The sequence below is a fragment of the Aedes aegypti genome, chromosome 2, assembly GCF_002204515.2.
Source record: "Aedes aegypti strain LVP_AGWG chromosome 2, AaegL5.0 Primary Assembly, whole genome shotgun sequence".
Classification (NCBI taxonomy): domain Eukaryota; kingdom Metazoa; phylum Arthropoda; class Insecta; order Diptera; family Culicidae; genus Aedes; species Aedes aegypti.
In genome coordinates, this window is record NC_035108.1 from 169,365,470 (window position 1) to 169,390,626 (window position 25,157).

Sequence of the window (25,157 nt, forward strand, 5' to 3'; positions counted from 1 at the left end):
TTTTATATGAATTCTATAGATCTAGGAGAAATTAATGTAGGAATTCTCAGTATTTTTTTTTTAATTAAGAAAGGCATAATGCTTCAAAACAACTGCAATTACAATAAAATATTTATTCAATGAAACGTTTTTCTAATAGCTTTCAATCATTGACTGACATTCTTATATCTCTGATTCTCATATAGCTCTAATACTGAAACATACATCCTACTCTGCTTAGAAAGGATCTTATAATATGCATAAAAGTTGAGCTATTAAGTTTTCAATGGTTAAACTTTTCCCCGTTAGGCAAATACTTCTTTCTCTCCGGCTACACCCGTACATCCCCCCATCTAAACCGGTATCATCAGCTATTACCGGTGTACTGGCAATTAGCAGTAAAACGTACGCGAGCACCTTTTATGTATGCGCATAATTTACAATTCAAATTGATCTCTCGTCAACAGGAGACCCGGCCACACGACGGCGATGACAACCCATCACGGTCCTTCGTCGTCGTCATCAGGATGGCCCTACCAGAGCTCTTGAGAGATGCCAACCGACGGAAGTTCTAGATCCTCCAGGGAGCAAGGGAAAGCCCGTGGTGCCGAGTGCACAATTAAAATGTGATAAACATGACGTGAAAGAACTGAGAAATTTCCATCGCCGACAAAACCCACGGAACTAGTGCATTAATTGCGGGGAAGCATCTGCTGGGCTACCGAAGTAAGCAGAAGAAAACCGTGATGACATGCAAAATACTGCGATGGAAACTATATGAACAAGTTGTACATATTTTCAATTTATAACCCTAATTGAATTCGACCGTAGGATTACTGCAAAAAGTGTGAATCTATAAGGAGTATAGCTTAATGAAGAAATTATTGAGTTAATAGAAAAATCCTAAGTTTCCTACAGAGATCGAAACAGAAGTGCTACTGTTAAAACTGCTCGACTGATGAACGGTTTTATCCGCGAAAAGTGTAGTGCAATGCCACCATTTAATACGTAATCGATTTAAGGCTCTTTCATAGCTAAATCACACGCATATTGACTGGCAAACGATAGCTTAATAGCATATTCATATGGCATAAAAATAAAACTATACCGGTAAACTCTGGCAAACGGCAACGACGACGACGACCTGACCTCAGGCTTTATTTCCCTCTTTCGGTAGAAGGGAGTGGTTTACAATAATAGCCATCGTGTCACCGCAATAATTCGTGCGAAGAAACAAGGCAGTGTGCGAAAAATATATGACCAACCGTCGGAAGAAATAAATAAACGACGTCACCTCGGGACCAGCGGAAAACATTCGTGGTGGTAAGAGTACGAACGTGTATCGTTATCGCTATGATAAAATGCATTCGGCAACTGTTATTCAATCTATTTATATCCTATTTGTTTAATGGATTAGTAAACTATTCATAAAGCTTTTGTTTATTTGGCTTCACCTTTCATTGCCATCTGCTTCATTTGGAATATGTAGTTGATAGTACACTATGAATATGTTTGTTACAATAAATGTCCAATTTTTTGTGTTAAAATTGAAAATAATTCGTATGGCGCGTAAGAAATCCCAAACCCCTTACGTAATTTTTGGATGGCACGTTCTTCTTTTCTGGCGTTACGTCCCCACTGGGACAGAGCCTGGCTTCTCAGCTTAGTGTTCTTATGAGCACTTCCACAGTTATTAACTGAGAGCTTACTATTCCAATGACCATTTTTGCATGCGTATATCGTGTGGCAGGTACGAAGATACTCTATGCAATGGGAAGTCGAGAAAATTTCCAACCCGAAAAGATCCTCGACCGGTGGGATTCGAACCCACGACCCTCAGCTTGGTCTTGCTGAATAGCTGCGCGTCTACCGCTACGGCTATTTGGGTCTATTTGGATGGCACGTTATGTAGATTTATTTGGGGCAAGTGTGCCATCTTAAAAACATATTGTTTAACTCATGAGCGGACACGGATTAAGCCATCGCCAGCACCACCTCGCTTAAGCTGTGTATGAAAAGCGAGCTTTTTTCAAGGAGATAAGTAAACAATTTTTTCTAACAATAAAGGTAGAATATGAGAAAATTTCTACACGGTAAAATAAAATAGTTGATCGATTTACTTATTGTTTCAATAACGACAATTGTTCAAGTTCATTGAATGGAAATATCTGCAGCGAAATTGAATATAATCTTCTACATAAATAAAAATGGAGTAGTGTTTATATGCCACGAAATGGCTTGAGAACGGATGAACGGAAAGACGTAAGTTTTTCATAGTTGAACTCTACAAGTGATACGAGGTGATAGTGTGAGGAAAAAGTTGCGAAAGTCTCCGGAATAATCAGGAAAACTAGAGTGCCTGTGAACCAGAGTGACGTCATGTTCCAATTTTGACAGATCATTTGCTCGATTGGAACGCGAATTTGTATAAAATGATAGTTGCAATTTTTGAAATTGACGTTACTCCTATTTAAATCCACTCTTGGGAAAACAGGAGAAGATTAATGCGTTATTTTTTGTGGGGAATTGCATGACGTTTCACAACAGCCTACTTGATAGCAAAACGAAGTTTGCCGGGACCACTAGTTTATAAATAAATTTAATCTTTGTAGTTATTATCTAAGTCTTTATGAATCATATGGTCTTGCTTTGAACTGGATCATTTTTAGTTTTGGACTTGATTGTGAGATTGATGCGAGTATAATGGGAAACTCAAGTAATAATTATTTTCATAATCATAAAGTTCATAATTATATTCATAATCATAAAGTGGGTTTGCATTTTGCGTGCTTAACCAACTGCTCGGCAGGCAACATTGGTGCTCCAGGCGAGTAGAATAGTTTAAAGTAATCCAGGCTACTGTGTTCTACAGCATAAAAGCAGTGTTGCTCAGAAAGTAATTGAATGATCATCTCAGCATGATTCAGACTTTGTTATCAACAATAACAAATTATCCTTACATCTTATCAAAATGTGGTCTTCGGCAAAGTTGTAGCTGGGAAGATTTCACAAGAGATGAGTTTGTTCATTTTTCCATACATTATTATTACGAGCAGTTAGAGAACTGAACACAATAGGTTTGCCTTTTCCATAGTAATTCCCATATAAACTTCAAATGGCGTGTGCCCAATCAAATTTCTTCCAAATCCCTTCAAATTTTGGGAGAATGATTTTTATCATAATTGACACCGTTTAAGCATAGGGGAGCAAACATTTCAAATTTACATCAGTCTAGTGTTTATGGAACATCTTTGGCGGGTGTTTCCTATCTCTTGTGATTCTTTGTAAGTGCCTTACAAGATTCTTGACAGATCTCAAATGTGATTTTTTACAGTCTCATGAAAATTTTAGATCTTGTCAGTTTTGAAAGGTTTTAGTTATTAGAAGTAATCTTGTGATTAGTCCTTGTGTAGTATTTAGAACAGCCGAGGACCTGAGATCGAATCCCATCTCCGATATAGTCAATTGTGACTTTATGATGCTAGTGACGACCTTCTTCAGATGGGAAATAAAGCTGTTGGTCCCGAGATGAGCTTATTCAGAATTAAAAATCTCCTAGCAATTCTGCAGAATTTTCAGGGATTACTTTGAAGATTTGATTATAACTTGTTTAAAAAAACTTGAGAGTTCTAGAAAATCATTCGCGGGTTTATAAAATATGTATATAGAATATGATTGAATGGATTTTTCAAAGTATTTTTTTTAATATAGTCGTTCCGGCACTGAAACGAATAGCGCTTTCCACTGTCTGTTCTATGCGTTATTGTTAAATATAATGTCGGAAGTAGATGCTCTATACTATACAAATGTAAATCACGTGAGGATTCCAAAATAAATACAGAATAAATCCTTGTAGGAATTGCTGGAGGTATCTCTAAAACTTCCTGTAGGATACCTAAGGCATTTCCTGTAGATTTTCTTAAACAAATTCTTGATTGAATAGGGAAGTCCCTGAAATGATTATCGGAAGTATTTCTGGAGTAGTTCTTGGAGTGTTATTATTATTACTAGATTAAATAGAAAGTGATTCAGCCTGTGGCTGGTTCATCTTCAATATGGTCAAAGGATAGGAAAGGTATGTTAGTTGGACAACCTTTGTTACTAGAGACCGAATATACGTCTGCATCTCCACAATTGTCATGGAAGAGGTATTGGGTTAGTAGGATAAGATAAGGATGTAGGAGTCACCTTTCGATGGTGATGCGATCCATGATATTATCACGCCTAACTGGATTTCCAATATTACTTGATCACGCATTGCATGCCGAACGAGTATGCTTCCGGTCACATCGTTCGCTCCAGCTGAAGCAAGCGACACAATGGGTGTATATTTTGTAATGAAGTTAGTTTTAATAGCTAAATATTGCTCACCTCAGATATAAAAATAACCTCGGGAATGCTTGTATTAATGAAATATTGAAATATCAAAGTACATGTTGATTGTAATATGCTTGCTCGTTTTTTAACTCATATTTTTTATTTCAAATTCAATTCAAAGTGGTGTTTAGTACAACAATCTATTTCTCATTTTTATTTCAGACCCATCTGGTAGACGAATAAAATATTATCCGATCCAAGTGAAAAACAAGAAAATCTAAGCGCTCGTGTGTGGAGAAAATACTCATAGAGAAGTTCAAGTGTTGTAAATAATTTTTATTGCTCAGCTTATGTATCCGCCTTTGAGAGTAAATTGATTGGAAAACGGTGAGGGTGCGGTGGACTTTTTCAGTGAGTTTCTTTATTACCCGACGTAATAATAAATGGTTCACCGGTGCCGGTTAGCACATAGACTACATTGACGGAAAATTATTGTGTAGTGTGTCGGATTTTGGAGACCCGGTCAAGACCTGAGAACGAACACACACCTTAAGGAATTCCAAACATACACACATTTTATGGAAGGCGTCTTCTCTACGTTACGCATGACCGTGAAAGAAGACGAGTTGTGTGCGCTGCAGTAAAAAGGTAAGTTAAATGAATAATAAATATTGCGCCTAAACAGGTGGATAATGACCGTCACGGCTCCGATGGAATGTATAGGATGCTTGTTCACGAAAAGATAATATTTTTGAAAACGAACGAAAAATGTCTAGACGGCCCGATAAAGATTTTTGTATTTACAGTTCCATACAAGTCAGTCAAGTTCTATTGTTTATCGATCTGAGGTAGCATTTAGTGAAATCAGATTGTATTCGATGTCTAAGCTTATTCTTACTCTGACTTGTAATTGTTTTTCTTAGACGCAAATTCGTTGCAAAGATTGAGAAATTAGGAAAACGAGTTAGTCAATAGATATAGTTATTATATCCGGCCATTTGGCTGAACGCCATGTGACCGAATGCCATCTGGCCGAATAGGTTGTTTGGCTGAATGTCTTTTGGCCAAATTATAAATTTACAATTAATTTAGTTGCCAACATTGCTGAAGTTTAGGGGTCAGAAGTACGACCCGAAAATTCAAAGATTCTCGCTTCTTTCAACGTAGGGGAGTTATTTCGAGATATACACTTCGTATGACTATTATTGTCAAAGCTACCAACACTATTCTTTCAAGATATATACTGCCGTGAATCGCAAGTCAGTCCCATCTGCATTTTCGTCAAAATTGAGTTGAGTTCAGTTTTCAACATGCACTTTCAGCTGCACTAATGAGATAATATGATTTGTTCGGGAAAATTAGGAATAAACAGCAAGTCAAATTGTCCCATAATGAAAAGTAACCGCATATCAGTCCCACTACAGACTTTCGCACCGTGCAACACAAAAATGTGACTTACTTTGATCATCTTTATATTTTTCTCGGAAAGATATCGTAGTCAAAAGCAAGTTGTGAAAGTTTCATTAAAATTGGAACATGTTCCAATCCTCTGCAATTTTTTGAATATTCGTATGTAAAACGAGTTTGGAAACTTTACAGCCCATTTTCTCAATGCCTACTTTTAACAGATGGGACTGACTTGCGATTCACGGCAGTATAGGTATGGTTCTAGTACGATGAAAATTTGATCCATTGGTCACTTCTTGGCAGTGTCTGCATATTTCAATATACAGTCACCAACGCCAATCCTCAGAAGGATCCGTCATCGTTGATTTCTTCTTTGTGTGAATGTTTTTTTTGACAATACATGCATAAATCTGGTAGAACGTGCATTCAGTTTTCAATTACTTAATCTTCACTGATTCTCATCCATCTACTGACATTTGGTGGCAGCAAACTCAATTTCACTTGTGAGAAAAATCATTTCCATCAGAATACCCCACAAAAACATCCGCAAATTGCAAAAGTTATATATTTTTATTAGAAGAAAATCCTGATTAATTAACTGGAGGCATCAATTTGTCGTTTCCTTACACCAGTAATGTTATTTATTTATTATCTTTACTATTGAGACTTTCAGCCGGTGGCTGATTCGTCTGCACCCAGTAATGTTAAATTCATTTGTTATTTTTTATATTAAATTTTCAATTTCAGCGCCTCTAAGTGAAATTGTATATTGAAATGACACCAACAGTGGGTGAAACTGAATTTGTGCGTGTGTTGCACCCACTCTTTTTCTCGTCGCATTCGCTCTCATAGTCAGATTGGCTTCGTGCTAGCGGAGTTTGTTTTTGTCCGTTTTCGCACTGATCGGGTATTATTCGGCTGAATTTTTACGACACTGACTTCTTGGTGGTGATCAATCGATCAAATTTTCAACAAAGACTGTTGTTTGGTTATCTAGATTTGTGCTCCTTGAAAATTCAAAGTGTAGCTTTGATTCATCTTCACCTTAATATCGTGCCAATCTCATGATTGTTAACTATAATTGTTATATCAGAAAAAGTAAAGAAAATATATGTATTTCAATTTAAAGTTTAAACTAGAGAAATCAAAATGGTCGAATATCGATAAATACATCAAATGTGGAATATAGACAAGGAATCATTTACATCAAAGTCTTCATCTATTTATTTACATCATAAGACCTATTGAAAAGTTTTGTCCTACAATAATTGTAAGTCTTAAATCAAACGGTATTTGCTATAAAGCTGAATGTATGTGCCTATATTCAATATACATCGAGTATAAAGCTCCCAATTTTAATATTTGCTTTAGGCAGAAAATAATAAATGATACTGTTTGCTGATATTGCTTGTAGAATGTCAATCTGTTTCTCATCTAAATGCACATATCCTAATTTGCTGTTTTTCCTTAGCTAAGCACCAGCGATTCGTTTCATTATTTGGCCCGTTATATTTTGTTGCCATTTCAACAAAGCTAGAGAAAGTAAAAGGCAGTAGATATTTTGCTGAGAGCTTGGAAAGCATCTAATGCATTTGCTGTCATCTTTGGCGAGCAACCATTGCTTGACTCTATACTGGGAATTAACACAGCTATGGACAATAATGAGATGTTTGGGATCAACCTTAAAGCTTATGACCATATTTATTAGCCTTCAATGTTTCTTGCTTCATAATAGCGACTTTTGCATTCTAATAATTGAAAAGGGTCCAAAATACTCTGCCAAAGTCGTAGAAAAAATCAATATAATTTAATGGGTTCCTACTTTCTCTGCGCTTTCAACACGATTGCACTGAACCATAAAAATAACCGTACAATGGTAATATCCCTCGAGCATCAGGCCAGTGAGCAAGAACAACCGAGCACAAACGATGTTGTGCATTATTTGCTTGTGTGCTTTCAGGGAAAAAATGAAGTCAACATTGGTTGGAAAGAGCTGCACGCTACATGGATGGGTAATGAATTCCCGGACCCTACAAATAGGTCCCATATTCGTCCTGAAAACTCCATCCACCCACAAATACGTTTAGAAGGACACCTTGCCTATTCTTCTAGTTCCAGTTTCAAACCAGAAGCTCAATACAAAAAAACATGCGGGGGTGGGGCAAATTTGCTGAACAAACTTATGTTGAAATATTTTCCCATTTTTAGTTATAACAGTTTTAAAATTGATTGTCTAATACGAGTTTTTGTCCCAACTTTTGTGTGGGACAAAAGTTTGCTGGCTGTAATACAAAATTTTGATACTTTTATGACAAGCATACTAAATACCAGCCCTTATGCTTTAAGAAAAATACACACTAAATTTTAATAAACTATGTAAAAACGTGAAAATTAAAATTATAGGTAGTATGTGGATTTCTGGCGATTTGTATTTTTTCCGCAATATATCGGCCAAACATAGTTTCCAAGCATTTATGCAAAAATTTATACACCTCAAAGCATCCTTACGATAGGCCTAGCTACGCTCCTACATAAAAATCTAATAAGAACATTTTTCTATTTTGTTCCATGCAATGAAAAATTGACCGAAAATTACAATTTCCAGTCCTAAAAACAAGAAATAGTCATACATTTTTTAAATCTCACTAGATTTGGAGCAAAAGTCCACTTGAAAAGCATTCTAACCACCAAGACATTGCAAACATTAGTTTTGAATTGAGCTAGAAATATTGGAAAGAAACTCTTTTGCCCCACTTCACTCTACATATATGGTGAAGTTCTGCATTGAGTCAAGGAAAACAACAATAGCATTGACCAAAACGGAAGCAATTTGGTGCTATTAATTTGTTGGTTTGCTTGGAAAAATTGTAACTGGAACGTGACTGACTGAACTTTTCACTTATTATGACTGACATCTTAATATTTTTTCGAATGGGGGTAAACTTTGTTAAACATTTTTTTTGAGTAGGTTCCAAATTCCTTAACGAAATGTACAAATGTACAAACCTCGTATTGAATTAGGGCTATTTCTGGACTATCTTTATGGGGTACAATCAAACAAAAGCATTTGAGGTTTTATCATAGTCTTAAAAATGACTTAAAACCAAAAAAGTAATCTGTAAAACCACAATAAATCTAAAATTCTGAGCAATCATAGTGCTAACTTATGTCATTCAAATTCTTTGAAAGCTAAAATGATTTCATTCCAAAAAAGTAAATTAATGTAGTGAATTGAAAAATTCGCCCGGAAACCTGCAGTTCTGCTTGAAAGTTTTGCAACTTTCGGGAACATATGAACTGCATTTTTTTGAAGGTAAGACAACTCGTGTATAGAAAGCTTTGCATGCGAGAGGATGAGCGGAATACTCAATTGTTAATTCATTTCAAACCCCTCAATTCTTCTTCTTACTCTCGAGTGTGTCTACAGTCATACAGTTGGTCTTATAGACAAGCTTTGGAATTGCTGATTCAGAGATTGCGGGATAGATTCCCGGTCCGGCAAGGGATCTTTTTAGGTTGGAAGTTTATTCGGTTTCTTGAGCAAGTTTCAGAGGCCAGTTCTTGAGCACGCTTCAGAGGCATGTGCCCCGTCATTTTGGAGATTTCGACATTTATCAACATTTTATGGAACTTTTTCATCATCGTTTCTGATAGAAAAAAAAAACGAATCGTGGGCTTCGTGGTCGTGCGATTAGTGTCGTCAGGCATTTAATCGCATCGTATCATGGGGTGCGGGTTCGATTCCCGCTTCAGCCATTGAAACTTTTCGTCAGGAATGTTTCATGGCTGTGCCACTGGAGCATGCTTGTCCGTTGTCTAGTGTTAAATTACAGTCTGTGCAGCTAAATGGCTGAAGACGGTGTCCTTGTCTTTTAAAAATAATCGAAAAAGGGAATAGGTAGGGCGATGTGCTAATATTCATCGTATTAAGCTTTGATCAGTGAGAACTTGCCATTTTTCCAGTATTACAGTGAATGATACTGATACAAACCGATGCCAAACTCTTCTTTCCAAATTCGGCTTTCGCATTGTGCAATAAGATTTAAAAAATCTTGATCGTTTATTGGAAATAATGCAATGAAATTATTACTCACCGTTGGTTACATTCGTCGTATTTATTTTCATTTCGGTCGTAATCAGTTTTGATTTGTCTCACAACTAACGGCTTAGGTGTCGGTCAGGGTAGACGCGTCCCAAAAATCCTTTGGAGTTTGACATTTCATTATTAATAATTGTTATTCGTTACCGTGCAATTTTCGCTTCGCTTCGCAATTCGCGTCTACCCTGGGCGCGCTTTTACTCTGATATACAGTCGGGTCTCCTATTGAACGCATTTCTATAACGCACACTCCCATAAGACACACTAGATAGAGCGTTATAGGAGACTCAGGGCTTATGGGATTTCATCAACTTGAGGGTGTTGTTGAATATCTCGTATGCCATAAGAGATAGCACAGTACTGTCTTCGGCGAAGTTTCAGTGCTAAGTACGATCTACCTTTAGGAGTTGAGAATCATCCTCTTAGTTGAGAACTTGGCCGGTAGGGCGTTTTTTCTGATTTGCACTATATGAACCTTGAAGGATAGGAATACAAACTTTGTAACATATGATATCTCTAGATCCTGATGTTTTGGAAGGTTGCTGACCACTTAGAAAGATGGTTTCTTCGGCAAAGTTGTTTAGTAGTACAAGGGCTTCTTTTTTGATCCACTTTCCTAATTGCTAGTAATTTAAGTTTTCTTTTTTAAATATTTTCCATACGTTTTGACAGTTCTCGACTACCATTCTTCCATGCGCTTGTGTTGGAAGTTTGAAAAAAATCAGAATCCAGCGTAGCGCGATCGGTGAGTGGAATACGAACATCAGTGTCGCTGCTTGTCAGCCAGTGAGAGAAACTGAATATTCGAAAGGTTTTTGTCTCTCCTTTTTGGCACTGGCGCCAACTGTTAGCGTTTAAGAACAAAATAAACAGTCGTTACTTTTTTGGGAAACAGCTTCTAAAGAGTAATGAACGGAAATCAACAGGGTAACGACTGTTTATTTCGTTCATATCCGATAACGCTACGCTGGATTCTCAAATTTCTCAAACTTCCAACACAAGCGCATGGAAGAATTGTAGTCGAGAGCTGTCAAAACGTATGGAAAATAATGAAAAACGTAAATTATTTGCAATAAAGAAACTGGATCGAGAAAGTAGTGATTGGAAATTAAGCGTAATGTGAATAGATAACTTTTTGTGTTTAGCTCATCTTCCGTGGTGTTTTCTTTGCTACAGGATTTCGTTTTTACTACCATTGAAGTTGAAAAATTGCTTTTTTCATTGGAAAATTGAAATCAGTTTTGAATATCGCCCTATTGGTATGTTAATAGATAACTTTGTATGTTTGGTTTAGCCTCTATGATGGTTTCTTTGCTTCAAAATTTCGTTTTTACTACTGCTGAAAAAGAGTCATGTTTTTCCTTTTCAGCCTATTAAACTTTCGTCTCATTCCCAGCAATAAAAAAATTACAAAGTTGTTCGAATTCAGTTCCTCAATAGGGCGATATAAAAAACTGAAAAAGAAATAGATGGGTCTTTTTCGGTGGTAGTAAAAGCAATATCCTGAGACAAAGAAAGCACCACGGAAGATGAACTAAACACAAAAAGTTAGTAAGTTAAGTTATATAACGCATGATTTCTCATCACTACGTTTTCGATCCGGTTTTCCCATTGCAAGTAAATTGCCTTTCTATTATTTTTTCATATGTTTTGACTAGTATTGGGCAAATTTGGCCAGAACATGGATGTTACTGAATCGATTCAAACGCGATGTGTTGAATGGACTCACCGATTTAATCGAATCATTTGAGTCGATGTTTTCGAATCGATTCGATTTTCATGATCATGCAAAAATTTACAAAAACAAGCTCTCGAAATAGGACCAAATGCAATTGCATTCGATTTTTGAATTCCTTCAATTTAATAGCGTTTAAAATTAAAAAGTGTACATTAAGCATTCAAACTGATTCAAAACTAGGTTTATGATGCATCATCTTTTTGAAAAAAATTAATGCATTGTATCTTTTTTTTTATAAGTTGCTAGCCGTACAGTGAATACTGTCCAAAGCTCTAAACTAGACTTTAGATAGTAAAGAGGACGTAATCCTTCTGAAGCAGTTCACCAGACGTGCACGGAAAGATGGCTTCCAAGAAGACACTGTTGCGCTCTGTCTCAGAAGGTTACGGTAGAAGGTGGGAAACGTTCTTTTCACACTATCACTTCACTTGATAACTATTAGATTACTTCATAGCACTATTCACTGGTATTGATATCACCATCTTCATTATCAACAGAATTTCTACTAATAACGTCACCATTATCTATATCAATTTTGTTATTAACATCACATCTATAACCCAGCCACAACACAATACTACTGCTTCATCAAGTTTAAAGTATAAAACTTCTCATTAATAATAGTCACTGTAATAAACAAATCACATCAACACTCAATATCATTATCATCATTAAAAGAAAAGTAGGATTCTCGTTTCTTATATCACTAATATTCAAAATATCACAAACTATCATCACTCTAATAATCACAATCTTAGTAGCTTACTACCATTAACCACACAAAATTATTCGACACAATAACGTCATCTCACTATATTATCACATTATCACTATTTTCTTAGTAACATGATCAAAACCAGCAACGGAATTATTCATATATCTTCTTAAGGTGATCCCGCCGAGGGCTGAAGGCCGTATAATAATGAGAACAATGTCCTGCAACAATGAAGCGCGTCGCACAGCAATCACAAGTACAGATTATACTATAATCACTTACACTTACAAAAATTCAACCTCGGCGAATAAACTGTTTCTATTTTTACCACGCCGGTAATATGTCATTACTAGGATATGTTATAAGAAGACATTTGTTTTTGACGTTGTTTGAACACTCTAACCGACACTATCAAATTATTAAAGTTGTAGTGATTCGATAGTGATCTCTGATAATTTGATGTTTTAGGATAATGTTAGCTTTTTAAAAACGATGTAAGCAGTCCTTACCCTATTTTACTCCGCCTTGCGATAACTAACCTCGACCTTGAGTTGGCCAAAGCAAAGGGCTTTGATAGCAACCTGACTATCTGAATAGAATAGTATAAGGACTGTTCATTTAAGAAAGTGGACACGTGTTTTTTACAGTAAACTGTTTATTTTCGAACAAATTCATGAGTTTACCTAAAATACATGGAAATCAACGTAATTTCGATCAAATTTACATAAATTTGAACATTTATTGAGCATTGCTGGAGAATGCTCTTACTTTTCTTTTGATACCTCCCATAAAATTCTGCACAACTTTTTTCGGAACTTTTCGAACTGCTTTTTGAACTGCTGACCACATTTTCTTGAAAAAATCGATGGAGCTTGCTTCTCTTCCATCCTTCTTAAGATGCCGTTATTGCCCAATATGTTTCAATGAGGCGTAGTTCTGAGCAATTTGATGGATTCGATCATTTCCCTACAAATTCGACTTATTCCTTCTTGAGCATCTCCAAAGTAGCTGAAGCATAGTGAGCCGATGCTAGGTCTGGCAAAAACAATGGAGGCATGGTATGCTTTCAGTAGATGGGCAGAAGCCATTTTTTAATGCATTCAGTTCTGAAATTTTCGCCGTTGATTGAACCCGTCGTGAAATATGTAGTACTTTCATACCGCAGGAGCAAATTGCTTGCCATACCAAATCATTTTTCCCAAATTTTTCTGTTGGGATGTATCGTACGTCGTCAGGAATATCTGTTTTGGCCACAGCGTTGAACAAATTCAATTTGGACACTTCGCGATTTAAGCCAAATCTCGGAACGGCAGTTTTTCTGTACACCATTTGTGCAGAAAAAAATTGAGAGTCGCCATGTCAATTCGACCCATCGTTTAGAATTTATAATTTTTTTATGTCAACTTTTGTCTGCTGTCAAAATAAACACTCGAGATCACACTGCAAAAAAATTTTATTTGTTTTTATGGAATTTTTACACCAAAATGCTAATATTTAAGTGTCCACTTTCTTAAAGTCCTTAAGGTACTTTACCCTTAATTTGCTGTTGGACTGCTGGTTAAGCTCCACACACATTTACGCTTGAAAAACGGCGCATTGTCTAACAAGTGAGTGCTTAACTTGAAATATCCTTTGATATACTTCTTTCAAAATATCCATACGTCCACTAAGATAAATAGTGTTGGGGCCTTCCTTAGCCGAGTGTCTAGAGTCCGTGGCTACAAAGCAAAGCCATGCTGAAAGTGTCTGGGATCGATTCCCGGTCGGTCCAGGATCTTTTCGTAATGAAAGTTTCCTTGACTTCCCTGGGCATAGAGTCTCATCGTACCTGCCACACGATATACGCATACGAAAATGACAACTTTGGCAAAGAAAACTCTCAGTTAATAACTGTGGAAGTGCTCATAAGAACGCTTAGCTGAGAAGCAGACTCTGTCTCGGTAGGGACGTTAATACCAAGAAAAAGAGGATGAATAGTTGAGAGAGCTCTACGACTTAAGATGCAACAATAAATTTGCTATCGCTACTGGCGTCGACACACATTTCACTATGACAATATATACATTTAAATCTGAATTGATTGTAGACACGAAACTCAAACTAGTTAGTACACCAAAAAAAAAGCGTTGTTTGCAGTGCTGCTTTGCATATAAGTGATTCATTGATTATTGTGATGATCTATATTTAGGACCAACCATGCACGAAGTAGTTTTTCTGATCCGTTTAATTTGGGTATTCTTAGCCGCCGCAAAACGAGCGCTTCACCTCAGTAGAGCTTTTGTACCTTCTGAATATTTATAATCACTGCAAACGTAAACCTTCGCCATCGCACCGGAAGGTAAGATATTCTTGATTAGCGTGAGCCTTGAGTCCGATTTATTAGATCCTCTCGAACCATTCTGTCTATCGCTGAAAGGATATTCAGTATGAGACCGAGTGATGGTAAAGTTGTTAGATGCGTTTATACTCGCACCGGATAGCTTTGTAGTTTAAATTTAGAAGCGTGTGGTCAATAGGCCCCGTTCGACATGAGAGTTAGTTTATAGAAAGTTGACAAGTCCCGGATTAGGGCCTGGGCCTAGTCAGTCATATATAAGTTGTAATCCTTTGGCGTTTGATTGCAGTAAGTGATTGAAGGATTATTAGCATTACGTTTCTTTTTTAGAAAATTACATTTCGTTTCTTTCGTTATAGATTCTGTAAGTTGATTACACCCTTCGATTTTTTAGATACATTTCTTCAATAGTTCAAATTCAACTATGTTCCGACTGCCACACAATCGAGTTTCGTAGCGTTCAATCTAAATTCTCGCATTGCACCATTTCCTGTTCAGCATCATAAGCTTTGATGTGAGTTGGAATGAACCACTTCTGTCTTGGAATTGCCGCTGCAAAAGGTTTCAGGCCTTGCTTCAATCGGGCAAGAAATACTTTTCGTATTTCTTTCCACGTGGCGTAGATAATGAAGGGTCGATGGGAAAAATTAGAAAATTTCTCCAACGATCTAAATTTTTATGACACGCAGCAACAAGGAAAATCTTCGACGTCATTCTCCGTGCCTAGTGCCACCGGCCGGCTAGCTCAGCTTTATTTTGGCCAGAAGGTGTAATAAAACTTTGGAAGAGTGCCTCTTCTGACTCGATTCTCTTTGCCAAGGACTTTCATTTCGTATACTTTTTTCAACGATTCATTTCATTGCTATGACCGCAGTGATATAAACTTTGATATTCAGTATTGGCATTGCTAATCTTGTGTCTGTAGCATATTTGGCGTTTGAAGAAGGTTCAGCAAATATAATGTTAGATGAACATGTTCAGCAATTCAAAGGTTAAGGTACCTAATGGTCAATACGTTTGATTTGCTCGAACCCTTCAATTTATTCCTATAGGCAATAGTTTTCTGAAGTGATCAGCTTAGATATCGGTGCATCGATAGAAATGCGATTTGCAAAGTCTCAATTTACTATATTATATAGTTCTTAATTTTATACACTAGATACGAGTTTATTTGGTTTCTGACCTGAAGTTTGAAAATCTGTTCAGGTTCAAGGGTACCGATTCAAGTAAAGTCATGACTGCAGTTTAGACATAACTTCGAGCTGAAAAAATGTTCGAAATTTGTATGAATTAATCTATATGTAACGATTATTTATTGTTTTAGGTTATTTGGAATTTGAATTGGCTTGCTCCGTAAACGTATTACGAAAGAAGCAAAGTAGAAATTAAGTTTAGTGACAGACAAGTTTTTGCTTTCTTTGCAAAGTATTTATGCTGTAATTAGATGTTATTATAGAGCATTTGAATTATTGTATCTTTTTTCTAGAGCAAAACACTGTTTTAAGAAAGCTTCATTTCTAAGCAAATTCATTGTTTCTACATTTGCACTCGTCCTGTTTCCATCGTACGAAAAAACTTATTCAGCAAAACTACTGAATCTGAATCGAGTGCAATGGCCAGGGTAGGTCGTACGAGCTGAAAGTTATTACTGTTCCATATTCCTCCTAATGTATGCGCATACTACCGCATGTATGCATCTTTTGACTGGCACTTGGAGGACTCTCTTCGGGTGGCGACAGCAGTGCTACACTTTAGTCTAAGTGAGCAAGAACTTACATCTTAGGAGTTCTATCTATGCTGTGCCACTTTTACAGGCTATGTAATCATCCGCTCGGTGGTGTACGGTCCATGCTGCGGTAACGACAAGTGAAACTATATAACGTCTTCCGTGAAGTTTTGTCTTTGAGAACATGTTATGGGAAAACAACTGAACTGAAATCAATGCTAATACCCTGAGCAAGGAGATTTCATAATCAGTTTGGAAAGATAAATTTACATTATAATGACACTCTGCGGTTGCTGCTAATGGTATTCTGTTGGGAACTCGTCAGGCTTATACGTAAGGCTAATAGGGGAAGTGGAGGCAAAATGAACAGGGGTGGTAAAATGAACACCACGCCTTTTACCGAGAAAAAAACAAATTTGATTGAATTTTTATCACGCACGGACAATTTAGAGCATAATTCGGAGCGTTCGGATAGATACGGAGGTCAATAGAAGTGAAAATATCAACAAAAACAAAGATTTAAGAAAACCACGTTTGAAAATTAGAACTGACGTAACTTTTTGCTCTGTAGTCTTGAGGTTTTTCAGTGGGATAAATATCGGTATGATATGATGTCAAATCTGAAACCTTTAGATTTATTTTTGAATGGGTTACAATCATTAATAGATATATTTTCGAGAATGCAATAAAAAAATTCAAATATATTTGTTTTGCCCACGTTTTTAGCATGATGTTCATTTTACCACCAACAGCTGTTCATTTTACCTACATAGTGCAGGTAAAATGAACATTTGCATCGATTTTTGCTAGCGATAAAATTATGTGAAAATTTAGCTATTTCAGTCTGAATTCGTGTCGCTGCTATAGATAACATCTCTATTTTTGATGTTGTGCGATACAACTAACTCGTTTTTCTATCAGAAACAAGATTATATTCTTAAGGTGTTCATTTTACCACCCCTTCCCCTAGCAGTCGCACAGTTTTGAGCTTCTTTTTATCTCTCTGGCGTAACATTGCAACTAGGACAGAGCTTTTCTCAAAGTTGTGTGCTTTAAAGATTTCTACAGTTATTGACTGAGAAAAAAGGAAAAATTTTCTCCATGAAGGTCCTCTACGCATTTGTTATACCGTAAAACGGGGTAACTTTGATAGTTTTTTCGAAGAAAACTTGAATATTTATACATGCTGTTTCAAAGAATTTTAATTCATATTTTTAAAAAAAGTACTGGTATCTTAACTATCGATTCCAGTTGATAGATTTCCAAAAGATTTATTCTTAATGGATATATAATTTTTCATGTAATCGAAAGTCGGTTTTCTGTTTTGGGGTAACTTTGATAATGAAGCATCACTCGAACAAAATTAAATGAATTACATAACATTTGTAGGGCGTTGCATACCTCTAGGCGTTTAACGCTATATGGAAATTTCTGACTTAGATTACAAAAATGGTCCCAGTTTGTAAAAATAGTATTCGCTAAGAGTTTTGAGACCGAATTCGAGTTCTACTATAACTAGGCTATCAAGTATAAGTGACGAATTCATTATGACTTCATCAGATAATGATCATAGAACAGATTGTTTGAGAGCATTTCAAAATTGCTAAAATCTTATAAATTTTCCTTTTTTGCATATAAATCCTCAAATGTACTTGATTCCAACGGAAATGGCTTTAACATGAAGTGTCATACTAATACTCTTTACTTCTGCATTCGTTTTGCTTAACAGATTAACAGGAACTTTGTTATTTCGTTTAGTATGTTGAGAGTCTCGCATTATCAAAGTTACCCGCATTATCAAAGTTACCCCGTTTTACGGTACATAGATTAAGATTTTCAGGAATTACTGAGGATTTCTCCAAGAAACAGCACAAGAAATTCTAGGAGTCTCACCAAAATTCTCTTCAAGATCACCAAGCAAGGATTCTTTCCTTCCATTTTTTTTTTAAAGAATTCATCGATAGTTTTTCCAACTTTTCCTTCCTAAAGTTTTTCTTCAGATTCCTTTAATAAATCTTTCTAAAAGTTACAGCAAAAATACCCAGGATTTCCTAAAGAAAACAAAATTATTCCTCAAGATTACTCTAAGGATTCCTTCTAATATTCCACAAGATTTTCATGAAAAAATAAACAAGCTTCAATTTGGAAAATATTCTTAGCAATTGAGCAATTCTCGCTGAAACCAGGCCGCCATCGGCACCCATCGTTAGAATTCCAATTTTATGTCACTGATCGCTAGTTTTCGATAAAACTTAAGGGTGGTTCTTTCTGTTTTCTCAAATTGGTGGACCCCTCGTACGCCAGCGAGCTGAACAGTTTGCGAAAAAGCCCATTTTTTGATAACGGGATATGTCTCATATTTCGCTTGGAACACATAGCAAACTTAGTGGCATCGTATAGAGAAAGGATATAGCTTTCATTTAAACTTGAAAAAATTTTGGCGGCCATCTTGAATTTTGTTAGAAAAATCGGTTTTTCACCATTAGCGCACCGCTAGTTTTGAATTCTGAGATCACCATCAGAAAGCTGAGGAAAAATTGCGTAAGATAGGCTACAGAAACTAGGTGAGCAATGATATTTACCCTATCAAATGAACGATTTTCTAAATCATGTTATATGATTTTGATGTATATGGCGAGTGCAATCAATACAAACATAATTTTTTGTACAACAAAGAAACAAGTTTTCAATCGTTGGTGTATTATTTGAGACAGATGAAGAATAGGAGTATTAATATGAGTGAAAAAATCTGGCGGCCATCTTGGATTTTGGTGAAAAACCGATTTTTGTAACACAATTCAAGATGGCAGCTAAAATTTTTTCAAGTTTAAATGAAAGCTATATCCTTTCTCTATACGATGCCACTAAGTTTGGTATGTGTTCCAAGCGAAATATGAGATATATCCCGTGAAGAAATACCCAAGATTTATCAAAAATTGGGATATTTCGCAAACTGTTCAGCTAGCTGGCATACGAGGGGTCCACCAATTTGAGAAAACAGAAAGGACCACCCTTAAGTTTTATCGAAAACTAGCGATCAGTGACATAAAATTGGAATTCTAACGATGGGTGCCGATGGCAGCCTGGTTTCAGCGAAAATTGCTCAATTTCTCAGAGAAGTCCTCCCAGATTTATCTGCATTTTTTCACCGTAAAATCTCTAAGTGTTTTTTTTAGTTTTATCTGAAAATTATTTTGATGTAGCTCCACGCATTTCTTCAAAATTCTCTCTTGAAAATAAACATTTCTTAAAAAAAACTGCCTACCTATTTTTTTTTAATTCTTCCTTGAAAAAGGACGAAGCGACCTGAATTGTCACGAGCGACAGTGCTTTGGAAGTGATCTTCGCAGTATTGTTCATCTGGAGTGTATGCTTTACCTGTATCGAAGTTCTCGATTTCTTAAAATCGCTGAGTATCGAGCCGATCTTTCAACGCAGATGTTTCAGGACTGCATGTTTGTGGTATCGGGTATTCAGCTTTGTTCGCTTCAAAGGGAGTTTTTGACACAGTGATTCAGAGATGAGACTTGGCTGTGATCTATTATCCAAAAAAGCTCTTGCGCAAACATACTGGTTATCTGCATCTTTCACTTTTATCACTGCTGTTGACAGAATGACCGTTAACTGACTAGGCTGAGTAGTAACATCTGCACTTTTTCAGGAAGTGGATAGAGAATTGGCAACGAAATCAACGGACGAACTTGGGAAAGGATTACCGCTCGACGACTTCGAACGAACCGACGACGAGTCAGGTGGTGAGGAAACGGCGAGCTCTACCGACGGAGAGCTTCCGACAACGTTCGGATAGGAATGCGACATTTGACACGATTGCGAATTGCTTGCTTCAGCGGATCTACTCGATTTTGTTGCTGGCAGTGCTGGAAAAGTACGCATCACGAAGCAGCTCACGAGTGTATACCAACGCATAACAAACATCACAGACTCGGGAACTGGCTAGGTGTGAGTAAGTCCGCACCCGTCTGCTCGGGAGAACATGTCAAAAGAAGTAGCAACAAGCTCGGGAGTAATCGAGCAAGGTGTGATTTATTATGGTTTTGATAGACAAATTAATTGTATAACCATCATATCGACAGCAAACTACTAGTTTGTAATCAAAAGCCCTTGGAAACCATAAATCTCGGAGGGGAAGCAGCTTTTTTTTCCAAAAGCACAATATGACTCTGACCAGCTCCGAACAGGTTCGCGAATCACTTTTAGCTTCAGTTACTCGGGAGCCGACAGATGCGAGTAAACCAGGACTCTGACGCTCGGGAGCCTTTGGTTTTATTTTGGTTCCAGTTCAGAAGAAATGTTCGTCACTTTCCATCACTGGTTGCTGGTTGAGAACCAGGAACTGACGAAAACGGTGGCAGATGTAGTAACGAATGATTTGATCCCTGCTGACCACATCTCCCGATGAGCTGTGGTGGCATGGTCCAGTGTTTCTCACTTCCCCCGTCGAACAGTGTCCAAGGTGTGCGGTTTTGATACCGACCAAATCGGAAGTAGAAGAAGAGATGCGTCCGTTGATATCCCTACCTTTGATGAGCGAAGATGCATCCATCTTCAGCGAATTGTCTGAACTAGCCAAGCTAATAAGATTCGTCGCTTACTATTTTCGATTCCGAAACAACTGCAAACTTCCCAAGAATCAACGAGTTCTTTCATCACTGTCGCCTGAAGAAGTGGATTTTGCACTGAAGTCAATGATTCGCCTTGCCCAGCCTTGTATAGCCGCAATAAGTCAGACAGTACGGTCAATATCGCATCGAAATCGCCACTCAAGAATCTCAATATTTTCATGGACGAATTCGGACTTCTCCGGATTGATGGACGGCTGAAGAAGCTGAATGCCCCTTTCGACACACGTCATCCGATTATGTTACCAGAAAACCGTAAACTTAGCTGGTTGATTGCATGGTCCGTACATCTGCAGACTCTTCACGGTGGACCTTCGCTGTTACAATTCGTCAACGCTTTTGGCCACTTCGGGGTAGAGACTTGCCTCGTAAAGTTGTTCGTCAATGCGTCACCTGTTTCCGATGCAATCCAACACCCGCAAGTCAGATTATGGCACCGTTGCCATCAGTTTGCCTCAGACCAGCCCGAGCCTTTACTTACGATGGGATGGATTACTGTGGGTTGTTTTACGTTCGCCCGCTAATTGGGAAAGGTACGTCGGTAAAGGTTTACGTCGCGTTGTTCGTCTGTTTGGCGGTGAAGGCCGTACACATCGAAGTTGTGCCGGATCTGTCGTCCGTCGCTTGCATCGACGCAGTTAAACGCTTCATGGCGCGTCGCGGTCTTGTTCTCAAATTGCATTGCGACAACGTGACTACGTTCGTCGGTGCAGATCGCGAGCTATGACAACTGCGAAAGGAGTTCCAGCTGCAGTTCAAGTCACCGGAATGGGGCGATTACTGCTCCGGAAATGGAATCACCTTCCGCTTCATTCCCGCACGTTCTTCACACTTTGGAGGCATTTGGGAAGCTGGAGTGAAATCGTTTAAGTATCACTTTCGTCGTATCATGGGACAGAAGGCTTTTTCCATTTCCGATTCTCTCGATGATCACTCCTGGGCATTTCCTGATTGGAAAGCCTCTTGTCTCCATTCCCGAACCGGTTTTGCTTCAGAAGTCGCCTACTCGCATCACCCGGAGATCGTAGTAACCCGCGCGTAGATACGGACGTCAAAAAATTTCGCTCGCGTTTTTTTTCTGCTGATTTTGATAATTGAGTGAATTTAGGCCGATTGTGATTCGGAAAGTACCGTTTTGATTCATATTACGGACAGCTTCAAATTCCGGACACTCTCGTTTGTATGGGAAACATTTCACACGAAATGTTTCAATTTTCGCCGTCCAAAAGTTCTCATTCTCGAGGCTCGTTTTATTAGGTTTTTTTTTCATAAATATCATTGCAAATTTATAATGCCCAACTACCTTAGACGTCTCTTAAGTGGTTGAACAATTTTTAATTGATGATTTGACTGTTCCATTAATGATTATCATGAGCTGTCCGTAATTCGAATCAAAACGTCCGGAATATGAGGCAAAAGTGAGGGAGCGTCCGGAATAAGAATCATGAAAAGGTAACACGTTTTGATTTATGTAAAATTATTGAAGTTGCGGAAGCGTATTCTTCACCCACCATCCGAAAGTTAAGGGCTTCCGACGCTCGATAACGCTAAAAAATCATACAGAATGATTTATTTTGTATGGTTCAAGCTGGGTTATACTTCACTGAGGCTTTAAGTGTCCGTAATATGAATCAAAACGGTAAATAGTGGACAAAAATTTTTTTTTGTTCGGAAGTGTTTATCGCGGATGAGCGGATGGACTAAAGTTTGGTGCTGACTTCCCTGAAGATTACGAAGGCTCGCGTTTGCAGTTCCTTGGAGAGTTGGAATTTAGTATTGAAGCTTACGACAGAAGTGACTGAAATAGTCAAGAAAGGTTCAGCTGCTGGTGCTGCAGTTTAAACTTCATCAGAAGGCTTCTGAAGCTGCACCAATGCCTTCAGATTGTGGAAGCTACTTAAGGAACTTGGTGAGAGATTTTCAATTAAAGCTAAGTATGCTGTTTCGCTCAAGAAAAGTAAAGAAATTCCTTGACTAAAAGGGTCAAGAAATTTCCTACAGAGAGCCCCCTTTGAAGTGACATTTCTTCTCAACTGCGTACTGCGATCAGAAAAAAGTGATTTTCTTGACCATTTCTTGGGAGAAATTTTCCACGCATCAAGATAGGCGATTCCTTTTCTTGTCAGTAGCAAACCGGCCTTAAAACTTTATTTCTTATATTAATAATTGTTTTGCTTATTTGCACATTTATTATAATTTATAGTTTCAATTTCTGTATAACGGGAAAGGGGCAAAATAAATTTTCATCTCATTTCAGAGAGCGAGCAAAGGCGCTGAAACCAAGGCTGTAAGGCCAGGACATGAGGAAGAAATGCCTATGTCCTAGCCCAGGAGAACAACAATGGAGTGTGCATTAACTTTCTTAGCAACGCCACTCCCAACGATTTTACCTATAACCCTGAATCGAAACGGTTTTGTACGGTTGTCTCCGTTTCTTCCTTTCTGAATTGAAAATGTTTTGGCTATCAGTTTATTCATGCGTGAATAACCTGATCGTCATGATTTTTATCAATTATCTTCAACCCCAAAGTCTGCACAGTGGGCCTGGCCATTTTAATATTTGTATCATATCGTTGATATTCTGCAAATATTAATGCTGACAAGAAAATACCAGAATGAATTTAGGTATTTCCAGGATGCTTTTCAATATTGGCTGTGCAAGCGCTTAGATTAGATTAGATTAGATTAGAAGTCGCCTACTCGCATCACCCGTTTCCAGGAGATGCAACGCTCGGTCCAGGACCTGTGGCGCTGCTTGTCACTGGACTACGTGAGCCAGCTACATCAACACAGCAAGTGGAGACGCCCATTCGTAGACGTTAGGAAGGGTCAACTGGTACTACTGAAACAAGACAACTACCCTCCGCTACAGTGGCCTCTCGGCCGCATCGTAGAAACCGTCGCCGGTTCTGACGGACGAGTGCGTGTCGTTGTAGTAAAGACGGCTTCGGGAGAATATAAGCGGGCTATCACAGTGATCGCCGTTCTACCAATCGACTCCGAAGATGAACATAAGGAATCCTCGCTATTGCCATCAACGAGCGACGTGGAGATTGGTTGAAACGGACGGTTTCAACGGCGGCCGACATGTTGAGAGAGTTGAATTACCTTAAAAAAATTGAACACACACTGAATCGTACAACATACTTTACTTACCTACTACACTTATCCTGCTCCGTATTGTGATTTTGCCATTGAACGCATGTATTGGTTAACGCTACATAGATAACGATCGATCGGAAGCTGTCAAAATCTTGGGGTTGTTATGTTAAAAATCCTTGTGGAATGCGTTCAACTATTCTATCATAAACTCTTCCGCGTGAATACCTAGAGTAAGTGATCCATTAGTTGTGGGTGTTCCCATACTGCCGTGAATCGCATGTCAGTCCCATCTGTAAAAAGTAGGCATTGAGAAAATGGGGTGTGATGTTTCCAAACTCGTTTTCCATACGCATATTCCAAAAATTCCAGAGGATTGGAACATATTCAAGTCTCAATGAAACTTTCACAATTTGCTTTTCACTACGATATATGTCTGAGAAAAATATAAAAAATGATCAGAACACAATATTTTTGTGTTACACGATGCGGAAATCTGTACTGACTTGCGATTAACGGCCTTATAGTTGCGGTAGTACCATTTTCTCTGATTTTATTTAATTAGACATAAAACCAACACTGCCAATCAACTTAATGGTTTGTTGAAAAGTTGAAAAGAGCGTTCAAATTGCCTAACCATTGATGAAATATCACTAAAATTGCTAAAACTTTTCTTACTTGTACCAATAGTTGCGGTAAAGTGTTCCATATGTCTATCTAAATGTTTTGAAAAAATATTTTTCTATCTCACTGCTAGGTGGATTGATCACAAAACTTTTTTCGTCAAAAGTTGTGTTTTAATACACCAAGGAACTTCTCCGAACAAACTATATCGCTAAAATCAACGGTTTGGGGGCTATTCAAAAAGCGCATGAAATTGCGAAAATAATACACAGTGCAATGGTCGTTACTTCCCGTTACAACATTAACACTCTAGTTTGTATGGGAAAGATTTCACTCGAAATGTTACAAAATTTGCCGTCAAAAGGTTCCCAATTTGAAAGATGATTTTAATATACTTTGTCTATAGCAATCCATGCAAATTTACAATTCTCAACTAGTTTTGACCTGGGAGGGAGGCACCGATACTACACACAAAATA

The 25,157-nt window shown here is 37.6% G+C and overlaps 1 protein-coding gene across 8 annotated transcripts in view; it reads left to right on the forward strand.

Annotated features, from left to right (window-relative positions):
- The window catches only part of LOC5572202 (potassium voltage-gated channel protein Shab), a 365,295-nt gene that overhangs the window by 38,596 nt on the left and 301,542 nt on the right, over positions 1–25,157 (forward strand). For 7 of the 8 annotated variants that reach the window (XM_021843099.1, XM_021843098.1, XM_021843101.1 and 4 more), the window contains exons 2-3: positions 447–1,302; positions 4,519–4,944. The gene's annotated coding sequence lies outside the window, so the exon portion shown is untranslated. The remainder of the gene's footprint in view (positions 1–446; positions 1,303–4,518; positions 4,945–25,157) is intronic. The other variant, XM_021843095.1, reaches the window with a different exon arrangement.